The sequence below is a fragment of the Pseudorca crassidens genome, chromosome 6 (assembly GCF_039906515.1).
Source record: "Pseudorca crassidens isolate mPseCra1 chromosome 6, mPseCra1.hap1, whole genome shotgun sequence".
In the NCBI taxonomy this organism is placed as follows: domain Eukaryota; kingdom Metazoa; phylum Chordata; class Mammalia; order Artiodactyla; family Delphinidae; genus Pseudorca; species Pseudorca crassidens.
Genome location: NC_090301.1, coordinates 33034607 through 33043576, shown reverse-complemented (window position 1 = coordinate 33043576; position 8970 = coordinate 33034607).

Sequence of the window (8970 nt, the reverse complement as noted above, 5' to 3'; positions counted from 1 at the left end):
TTATGACTCATTCACCCAATGGTATATACATTCTAGTTCATGTACAAATTTTTAATGCTGCCATTAAAAATAGCCCTAGAAATATATATGACATGGAAAGAATTTCATGATATATGTTGCTCAGTGAAAAGAATAGGCTACAAAATGATATGTATAGTATGATTCTTGTTCTATGTGCGAAATACATACACAAGTGCACAGACAAATGGCTAGAAATTATATTGGGGGGATGATATGGGTGATTTTCCTTTGTTTTATTTCTGTTTACTTATTTATTTCTTAACTGCACATTTAAAGTTTTTCCACAATAAATTTTTGCAATTTTAAAAGAACTCCCCTCCTGCCATCCTGCCATCCCCCCACACGTCATAACACAAACACTCCAAAAAAAAAAAAAAAAAGAAAGAAAGAAGAGGAGGAAATCTACCATGTATATAAAGCAGGTTTCAGAGAACAGTTCTCTACTTAGGTAGTTTTCCTTTAGCCATTTCTTCTCTCCTTCTGCTAAGGTGAGTTTCAGTGAGTTATGAAAGCTTACTCTGTGCTCTTGACTGGTTCTCTTCGCCTCTATAGTGTAATGGCCTACTCATTTAAAGTGCAATGAAGTTCTCAGTGTGTTCTTATTCTTTTTTGGAGGCTGTTTGGAAAGGTTTTTGTTTAATCATAAGACATTGCTGAGGCCAGTGACATTATGACTGAATGATTCATCTTGGCTTAGGGCCTACGATCAGAGAGGCTCTGAAATCTATTTTCAAACTTGTAGAGAAAAAAAATTTTAATGGGGTGGGTTCCCAAGAAGAGAGCAGGGTGGATATGTTCAGAGTCCTGATCGTATGATTTCTAGCTTAGAAAGCAGTAGGTGCCTATTCATATCTCATTTATGGGAGAATTGACTACAGGCATTTTTCTTCTAAAGTCTGTTATTTCTTAGAGGCTGGGCCTACCACTCTAATCATTTTCTTCTAGGCCTGTCTCTCTTCCCCTTTCCCCCACTTCTGTAGCTTGGATAATTTATGCACAAAATAGATATTATTTGAATAAAAGGACAACACCTAAGTTAAGACATCATAGAGTGATTCAAGGTTACTGGTGCACACAACCCACCATGTTAAGCTTTCACTTTGTATAATATACCTCCATGGCCATTGAAATGCAGCTACTCCCCTGGTTGTTACATGGAGTAGTGACGGATTTAGCATCACTATACCTGTATAAGTAGGCCATGTACGACAATGGCAGAACTTAAAAATTTAGTCTTGCAATAAAGAGGGCATCTTGTACTAAGCACCTTGCTTACACTTCTGACAAATCTTGAGAATACCTCTAGAATTAAGAATCCTCTGCAGAGGCACATATTTCATAGACCCTTTCTTGACCTCGATTTCTCAAACAGAGATGCTTATACCAATTTGTTCATTTTCAGAGCAAAGTAATGGGCATGCCCTCCAGGTTCCTAGCATTTTTCTTTGACCCATGGTAAAATTTGAGTTAATGGCTATTTACATCTATTATGTACAGTACTCTCAGTGAACAGCTTTGATATTATAGCGTCTGACCTACCATGCTCCTGGCCAGTAAGTGTGAGTTAGGAATGCTCATCAGGTGTGTTCTTGCAATGATCAGGCAGCCCCTTCTGCTTGCAGTACTTGGAAATCAGTGGAGACGTAAGGAGAGAAAAGAAACCTGAAAAGCTACCAAGGTGGCTCTGGAAAAACCTTCCTGAACAGACTGGGTCTTGTTTGATCTTTCGTCAGACCTAGCTAGTATTTAGACAAAAGATTATCTGTGAATACAGAGTCTTATAGGTATTTCCTCTAGGCTGACAACTCCTCAAGAGCGTAGGCCACATCTTCTTTGTCCTGAGAGTGCAGACCTGGCACAGAGCAAGGAGATAAGAGATTAAAGGGATAATAATTATCTCATTGGTTGAAGTCACAATCAACTACCACCTTCATTACATATATATTTTTCTGTTACTAATCTAGGATATGATAAAATTCTGTTAGTGTCATGAGGCTTGAATACTGTCCTAATATTATTTTAAAGTATTAGAGATGAAATAGACCTTAGAAATAATTTACTGTAGAGTACCTTCATTTTGCAGATGGGAAACTGACACCCAGAGAAGTTAAATGACTTTTCAAAGCTACTTAGTGACAGACATAGAAGCAGGAGAATCCAGGTCCTCCTGGCTTCCAGTTTGCTACTAAACACCCCAAAGTGACTAAGAAGACTGCTTCCACTTTAGGTTATATTTTGTTTTGGTTTTTTTCTTTTTCTTCTTTCTCTCTCTCTTCACATGCTTTTATCTCCCTACTTGGACATGAGATCAACAAGCAAATCAGAGAACTTAGAACTTTTTAGAAAAGCCAGGGCTGTTGTGTTGTGACCCAGTATGGTGGGGGTGGAACTTTATCTTTCTGGAAAGGTTTTACGTTTACTCATGTTCTCTGGGCCATAGTTGAATGTGAGAGCCTTGCCCAGGTGTAGGCATCTTTACTGCTGATTGGATGTGCCTTGCTCTGGAATGTCAGGAGACCTGAGCTCTCATCTTGGCTCTGTCACACTCCTGTGACCTTGGGAAAGTTAATTTTCCTCTCTAGGCCTCAGTTCCTCCTTTATAAAACATGAAACTTGGACTACATAAGCTCGAAAATCCTATGAGTCTACCTGTTTCCACTTCTGAATTATGAGGAATTAAAACTTTTTTCTATCTTTAAAGTAAAAACCGCACCTAATCCCCATGCAATTTGATCACCCTTACATTTTTGTGTGAGTGTTGACAGGCCTTCTCTGCTCTACTTGGTAATAAATGGAATGATTTAGTTTTCATTTCAATGGTTTCAACTATTAGCTTCCATTTGTCATTCTACCAAAGAAGTAATTGGCACAATGTTTAAAGGTGATATATGACTCAGTTCTTTTGGGTCCTGTTTCAAGTGTTACTTTGAAAGTCTCTAGACTTCCTCCTCTATCTGTCACTCATCCGGAGTTGGATGGTATCCATGGATCCTATCTTTTTTTGCCTCTTGTGGAATTGGTAGAGAGGGCATAGGGTCTCCTCAAGATCAGGGACCCAGGGAGGTGCCTGGAAGGGGGAACATTTTCTCTAAGTAGAGGGAGGGAACGCTGCCAGGTTGCTGACTCTTGCTGTAGCAGGTGATAAGGAGTTAGTTGCAACCTGATTCCTCTCCCCACTGTGGGGTTACTGGCTTTGTGTTGCCTCGGCAAAGTCCCCTAGACATGTCATGGCAGCCTATCCCTTGCCTTCCTCTGCTTACATGCCTACACGCCCAGGAATGGAGAATCAAGAGATCAGCTTTCTGGCTGCTCTTGAAAGGATGCCCTGTTTGTTAGAAGCAAGTGGCCTGCCTTACACTGAAAATCGCCCTGATGTGCAGAGCTGCAGAATGCATAGTTATGTTACCTGCACTTAAAGGAACATAAGACCCAGTGTCGCATTACTTTGTTTGCCTCTAACAGACCCTTCTCTTTTGCATCGACTGTTTCACACCATTAATCACTCAACAGCATTTATGAAACACTTGCCTTAAGCCTGAAGGAAAGGTTGAAAAGGAAGAAAAACCATGATCTCTGGCCTTGAGGGCTAAAAAGTTGCTGAGAGGAGACTTGAGAATGCATAAAAACACAAAGTACTACACAAACAAGTCCAAATTAACATAATGCAGAGTATTTCCAGACATGTTTAGGAGTTAATTGGCAAGATCAAGCTTGGGTGGAGTTAATCAGAGAAGGCTTCTTAGAAGAATTGTCACTGCTAAATTTGACTATATTAACATTCTTACCTAGAGAACCCAGGGACAAGTATACAAAAGGTTTAAATGATTAAAGAAAGCACCACTGAGTCATATTCCAGAAAACACAAAAGATGCAAACTAAAAAATGACATGGCAAGCTGAGTGAAAAGGCTTGAGTAGAGAGAGAATGAGGAAACTAAGCAGGGAATTTGTAGAAATTTGCGTGAAGTCTCAGTTGAAGAATTTGGATCTGATAAAATTTGTGATAGGGAGCCTCTGGAGATTCTTGAGCATGGGAATGGTATGTGAAATTGTCTGAGAAAGATTACTCTTCCTGCTATGTATAAACTAATATGGAAAAGTTAGTGGCGGGGCTCAGGTTAGAGCTGCAGCTGTGAAAATGAAGTGGAGGTACACTGGAGGGATAAGATGGAACCAGTGAGCAGAGCTTGACCAATGCTTAGACAATCATCATGACCACCCTTCACTGAGTGCTTTCTATGTGCCAGTCACAGAGCTAAGAGCTTGTCACATGAATTAATGCATTCAAACCTCAACAGAACTGTATGAGAGGAAATTAAATAACTTGCTCCAGATCATGCAACTCTAAGTGAGGAATTAGAATTTGTACCCAGGCACTCTGGCTTTGAAGCCACTTAACTACTACTATCCTAGACTGCATCTCTGAAGTCAAAAAGTAAGGAAGAAAATTACCCTACTGCTGTGGTTGAGAGTATGACCTCTAGATTCAGACTCTCTGGGATATCTGCCTATGGCATTGACTAACTATACACTCCTAAACAAACCACTTAAAATTCTACCCCTCCTTTTCCTTATCCATAAAAATAGGGATAACTGTACCTGTGTATAGGGTTGCTATAAAGTATAAATGTGTTATAGTGTGTACTGTACTCAGCCCAGCACCTGACACACAGTAACTGTTCAATAAATGTTAACTATCAATGAAATTGTTATTATCATCCTATGTTTTAGAACCTGGCAGGATAGCACTGTAATTGCCAGAATAAGAAAAGGGGGACATTTGGTTTAAGGTTATTTACCACTCACAAGTCCTTTGCTCTTGAGTTACAGAATATTTAGGGATCAGTAGAAATCATACTGAGGGAAGTGAAGAGAAATTGAGGGATGTTCCAAAGAGAAGAGTTAACTGAAAATGCCAGTTATTCAGAGCACTGGAGAAAAATCATGTTAGAAGTGGAGGAAAGGGAGGGAGGCTAAGAATTTGGTTAGTGTTGGACCTGCTTTGTGGGTAGGGAGGACTGGGATTGCCACTTTATTAACTTATATATTGAGCATGAATTTAACTTCCCTTTTGGTTTCTGCTTTTTCATCCTCACTATTAATAGACTATGCACATATTAAGAAGTAATCTATGCTGCAACTTTTCCTCAGAACTGTTGTCTACTTAAAGAGGAGTTAGGAGAGAGTTTTAAAGGACATTGTTTAAAAAAATGTATACAAAAACAACGAGGAGAACATGATAGGTGATTGTCATTGTTCATAGGTCAGAGCGGCTGGTTCTCTGAAGTCCTTTTCTCCCTAGAGAGATCTCCAAGGAGAGATCTTTGTGCCCCATGGAATGACTACTTAGGAGCTGAGTCAAACAAGCAGTCTTATTTTAGTTTTCTAAAGACCAAGTCTGGGCAGGCCTATGCTTTCACTACATGGGAGGGGTAAGTGGTTAAGTTTATTCACATGTGAACTGCCTAAGTCATCTCACAGGCTACCATGGCTCAGTTAGCTCTCCCAACTGACAGAAGACACATACATGGGGGAATAAGCTACTCCCCACTGAATGTAACAGTGATTTGGCACTCTGCCATTTGAATTCACTCTGTATTCTGGCATGGCTAAATGACACTGAGAAAAGATAGCAGTAATCATTGGTGAAATTATTAGTGCCCTTAAAATTACTCATCCACAAGTATTTATTGACAATGGTGAATATCTGTATAGAACACAGTACTGGTACCTAGTAAAAGCTCACATTTTGTTGATTCTGGCTTGGACTGTACATTTGCCAATATACAGCATTCAACTGCATTTCTTTCAGGAAAATTCAACTATATCTATAGAGTAAAAGAATAAGTAAAAATTGCCAGAGTCCCGTGATCCGGGAACAACTTCCCTGGGAGAACACACGGCGCTCCTCAGGCTGTTGCAGCATCATGCCGGCCTCTGCCGCTGCAGGCTTGCCCCGCATTCCATACCCCTCCCTCTCTCCCCCCGACCTGAGTGAGCCAGAGCCCCTAATCAACTGCTACTTTAACCCCGTACTGTCTGAGTGAAGAACAGACACCCTCAGGCGACCTACACACAGAGGTGGTGCCAAATCCAAAGCTGAACCCTGGGAGCTGTGCAAATAAAGAAGAGAAAGGCTCCCAGCAGCCTCAGGAGCAGGGGATTAAATCTCTACAATCACCTTGATGTACCGTGCATCTCTGGAATACCTGAATAGACAACGAATCATCCCAAATTGAGGCGGTGCACTTTGGGAGCAACTGAAGACTTGGAGTTTGCTGTCTGCATCTAATTTGTTTCTGGTTTTATGTTTATCTTAGTTTAGTATTTAGAATTTATTATCATTGGTAGATTTGTTTATTGATTTGGTTGCTCTCTTCCTTTTTTTTTAAATATAGATTTTTTTTTCCTTTTCTCTTTTTGTGAGTGTGTATGTGTATGCTTCTTTGTGTGATTTTGTCTGTATAGCTTTGCTTTTACCATTTGTCCTAGGGTTCTGTCTGGTTTTGTTTTTTTTTTTTTTTTCGGATAGTTTTTAGCGCTTGCTATCATTGGTGGTTTGGTTGCTCTCTTCTTTCTTTCTTACTTTTTTTAGGACTTTTAAATTTTTTTATTTTTAATAATTTTTTAAATTTTAATAACTATATTTTATTTTATTTTATTTATTTCTTTTTTTTCTCCCTTTTCTTCTGAGCCAAGTGGCTGACAGGGTCTTGGTGCTCTGGCCGGGTGTCAGGCCTGTGCCTCTGAGGTGGGAGAGCTGAGTTCAGGACATTGGTCCACCAGAGACCTGGCTCCACATAATATCAAATGGTGAAAGCTCTCCCAGAGGTCTCCATCTCAACACTAAGACCCAGCTCGACTCAATGACCAGAAAGATACAGTGCTGGACACTCTATGCCAAACAACTAGTAAGACAGGAACACAACCCTACCCAGTAGCAGAGAGGCTGCCTAAAATAATAATAAGGTCACAGACATCCCAAAACACACCACCAGACACGGTCCTGCCCATCAGAAAGACAATTCCAGCCTCATCCACCAGAACACAGGCACCAGTCCCCTCCACCAGGAAGCCTAGACAACCCACTGAGCCTTATCCACTGAGGGCAGACACCAAAAACAAACGGAACTATGAACCTGCAGCCTGAGAAAAGGAGACCCCAAACACAGTAAGTTAAGCAAAATGAGAAGATGGAGAAATACACAGCAGATGAAGGAGCAAGGTAAAAACCCACCAGACCAAACAAATGAAGAGGAAATAGGCAATCTACCTGAAAAAGTATTCAGAATAATGATAGTAAAGATGATCCAAAATCTTGGAAAAAGAATGGAGAAAATACAAGAAACGTTTAACAAGGACCTAGAAGTACTAAAGAGCAAACAAACCGTGATGAGCAACAAAATAAACGAAATCAAAAATTCTCTAGAAGGAATCAATAGCAGAATAACTGAGGCAGAAGAAAGGATAAGTGACTTGAAAGATAAAGTAGTGGAAATAACTACCAGAGAGCAGAATAAAGAAAAAAAAAATGAAAAGAATTGAGGACAATCTCAGAGACCTCTGGGACAACATTAAACTCATCAACATCCAAATTATAGGGTTCCCAGAAGAAGAAGAGAAAAAGAAAAGGACTGAGAAAATATTTGAAGAGATTATAGTTGAAAATTTCCCCAATACGGGAAAGAAAATAGTCAGTCAAGTCCAGGAAACACAGAGGGTCCTATACAGGATAAATCCAAGGAGAAATACACCAAGACACATAATAATCAAACTATCAAAAATGAAATACAGGGGCTTCCCTGGTGGCGCAGTGATTGAGAGTCCGCCTGCCGATGCAGGGGACACGGGTTCGTGCCCTGGTCTGGGAAGATCCCACATGCCATGCGCGGAGAGGCTGGGCCCGTGAGCCATGGCCACTGAGCCTGCGCATCCTGAGCCTGTGCTCCGCAATGGGAGAGGCCACAACAGTTAGAGGCCCGCGTACCGCAAAAAAAAAAAAAAAAAATGAAATACAAAGAAAAATTATTAAAAGCAGAAAGGGAAAAACAAATAACATAGAAGGGAATCCCCATAAGGTTAACAACTGATCTTTCAGGAGAAACTCTGCAAGCCAGAAGGGAGTGGCAGGACGTATTTAAAGTGATGAAGGAGAAAAACCTACAACCAAGATTACTCTACCAGGAAGGATCTCATTCAGATTCGACAGAGAAATTAAAACCTTTACAGACAAGCAAAAGCTAAGAGAATTCAGCACCACCAAACCAGCTTTACAACAAATGCTAAAGGAACTTCTCTAGCAGGACTCACAAGAGAAGGAAAAGACCTACATAACAAACCCAAAACAATTAAGAAAATGGTAATAGGAACATACATATCAATAACTACCTTAAATATAAATGGATTAACACTCCAACCAAAAGACATAGACTGGCTGAATGGATACAAAATCAAGACCCATATATGTGCTGTCTACAAGAGACCCACTTCAGACCTAGGGACACATACAGACTGAAAGTGAGGGGATGGAAAAAGATATTCCATGCAAATGGAAACCAAAAGAAAGCTGGAATAGCAATTCTCATATCAGAAAAAATAGACTTTAAAATAAAGACTACTACAAGAGATAAAGAAGGACACTACATAACGATCAATCCAAGAAGAAGATACAACAATTGTAAATATTTATGCACCCAAATACATAAGGAGCACCTCAATACATAAGGCAAATGCTAACAGCCATAAAAGGGGAAATCAACAGTCGCACAAACATAGTAGGGGACTTTAACACCCCACTTTCACCAATGGACACATCATCCAAAACGAAAATAAATAAGAAAACACAAGCTTTAAATGATACATTAAATAAGATGGACTTAATTGATATTTAGAGGACATTCCATCCAAAAACAACAGAATACACTTTCTTCTCAAGTGCTCTTGGAACATT